The sequence below is a fragment of the Echinops telfairi genome, unplaced genomic scaffold (assembly GCF_000313985.2).
Source record: "Echinops telfairi isolate 266 unplaced genomic scaffold, ASM31398v2 ScPeMD7_2010;HRSCAF=2546, whole genome shotgun sequence".
NCBI classification, from domain to species: Eukaryota; Metazoa; Chordata; class Mammalia; order Afrosoricida; family Tenrecidae; genus Echinops; species Echinops telfairi.
This window is the reverse complement of record NW_022105908.1, coordinates 7699063-7701411: the sequence shown is the minus strand read 5'-3', so window position 1 is coordinate 7701411 and position 2349 is coordinate 7699063. Positions and strand designations below refer to the sequence as shown.

Sequence of the window (2349 nt, the reverse complement as noted above, 5' to 3'; positions counted from 1 at the left end):
CTGGGAAGTCTGAACTGGAGATATCAACGTTGTGGTCTCCACCAGTGTACGCAGATATGGTCATGCAACAGATGACACAAATACAATGTGGTCCCTTAGGGGAGTGTCTGAGGCAAATTTGAGACGACGTCAGAATCACTGGAAGGACTTGTGAAAAAGCAGATGGGTGCACACCACTCCACGAGCCTTTTACTTCAGTAAACAACTAGCCACCAGAGGATGAGCCTTTGCATGTCTATCAAGTTCTGAGATGACAGTGTTGCCGTGGGCCTGGGTCCCACACTTTGAGAACCACTGGTTTGGAGGGAGCCTGGGGCTTGGTTAGAGGCTGAGTTCTGGTAGGAGGAGGCAAAGGAAACAGCGACAACGCCGAGCAGGACACTAGCAGGCCCACGGAGAGCGTTCCAGGGGAAGGTGTAGGGGCACGTGGACTACATCTCCCAGGGCGCACCGCGCGTGACTTGCGCGCGCCCCTGGCGGTGGCTCGCGGGGGAGGCTCGGGCAGGTTCCCGGGGACCTTTCCGAGCACCCAGAGCGACGCGCTGAGGAGAGCTGCTGCTGCGGACTGCGGCGGCGCGGCGGGAACCGAGCGGGAGCACAGGTGGCCGGTGAGTCGTGGCTGGCTGCCCCGCGCCCCCGCCGCGTCGCTCTCTCCGGACCGGGCCGGCGAGCGCTGGGATCCGGGGGTCGGTGCGGGGGCGCCCGACGGTCCGCTGCGCGGGCAAGGCGCGTCCGCGGTCGTCTCCGCCGGCGTCCTGCTCCGGGTGGCGCGGCGCGTCCTGCCCGCAGCCCGGGACCGACCACCTGCCTGGCGCTGCCGGGACCCCGCGTGGTGGGGTCCGGGCTGTCTGTCGCAGTGGCAGGTGGCAGGTGGCTGCCCCCTCCCTGGGTGATTGGCGCAGCAACTCGTGATGCAGGGCTAAGGGGTCCGGCCGACTGCAGCCCTGGAGGTGCCCCCCGCCGCCGCCGCCCGCCCAGCGCCGTGGGACAGGTGCGTGGGTGCCGGGCCTGGGCTGCCAGAGCGAGCGAGCCCCCCCTTGCCCCCCACCTCACCCCTGGCTCCCGCCTTGGCGGTGCTCGGTGGAGGGCAGTGTGATGTCGGACCGACGAGCCCTGGACTGTCCTCCGTGTCCACGAGCTCCCGGCCTTCCTCCTGCGCTGGTGCCCCCACGCAGTGCCGCCGGTGAGCCCTGGAGCCCCGGAGGACCATTCTGATGCTAATAGGTGGCCCAGGGATGGCGAGGCTTGTCATGAATGCCACAGTAACAACCTCCCAAGTATCTTAGAAATAAAATTAGCGTTATATGCATTTTTTTAAAACAAGGACGTTTGACCCTGGATATCTGCTTTTTATTTTTGCGGGACCTCCATTTGCCAGCACGTAAGTTTCCATCATAAGCAGTACACAGTTTGAAAAATATGACTTGCAGGTACTCTTCCTTGCCCTCTATCGGAAGAATTATGTCAGACTGGTTGGAATGCTTAGCCATTAGTAACTGCGGTAGCTGGAGGCCAGAGATAATGTATTTTTGAGCAGTCAACTCAATCCGTGGTTGCAGAAGATTTTGTTATCCATTCTCAACACGATGTCATTAACGTTTTAAGATGGGGGAGAACGAGAACAAGCAAAAGGTAGGTCGTCGACAATGACACTCACAGAAAATTGCTTTGCATGGTTAGCTTTCAACCAAGAAAGTTTAATCTGGTGGCTAAAGCTAGATCAAATACGGAGCCCCTCTACAATATACTGTATTCATTTTTGTAGTTTTTAGTTGCTTTATTTGGCTGCTCTAGGTAAACAGTCTTAGGTAAGAAACAACAGATGTCTCTTTCTAGTGTCTGTACTTCTTATTTCTTGCCTTCCATTGACCACTCTCTGTATCTTGTGGGATGTTAGACGTCTTCGCTTTGGGTTTAATTCAGAGGAATGCTCCCAGTGTTCTCATGAAGTATTTTCTTTATTTTATTATGCAAGTTTCCATTTATGCCTAATTTTTAAGATTGAAAATAAATGACTTTTGAATTGTTGTTAATGCTTTTGTGTGGCGTTCATTGTTCTGACTATGTAGTTTATCTTCCTTACACTTGCTAACATAGGTGATTATGTTACAGGGTTATCTGTTTATAAAATATGGGGGCAATTTAAAGTACACTTTTAGGTTGTGAAGCATTTTAATGGATTCCATGAGCTAACTTTAAGAGCTTAGTATGGGACAATGCTGCAGACACAGTGGGGGATTGTGCCCGGTCTGACCCCATCACACTGGGGCGAAACACTGAGGGCATCCAACAGAGCAGCAAGGGGAGCAGAGTGATGAAATCCCCAGGGAATACCAAAAATAGACTTTG

The 2349-nt window shown here is 54.3% G+C and overlaps 1 protein-coding gene across 2 annotated transcripts in view; it reads left to right on the top strand.

The window, feature by feature from the left end:
* The first annotated feature begins 541 nt into the window (after nt 1-541).
* The window catches only part of SPECC1 (sperm antigen with calponin homology and coiled-coil domains 1), a 369887-nt gene continuing 368079 nt past the window's right edge, over nt 542-2349 (top strand). For both annotated transcript variants that reach the window (XM_045293384.1, XM_045293383.1), the window contains exon 1: nt 542-608. The gene's annotated coding sequence lies outside the window, so the exon portion shown is untranslated. The remainder of the gene's footprint in view (nt 609-2349) is intronic.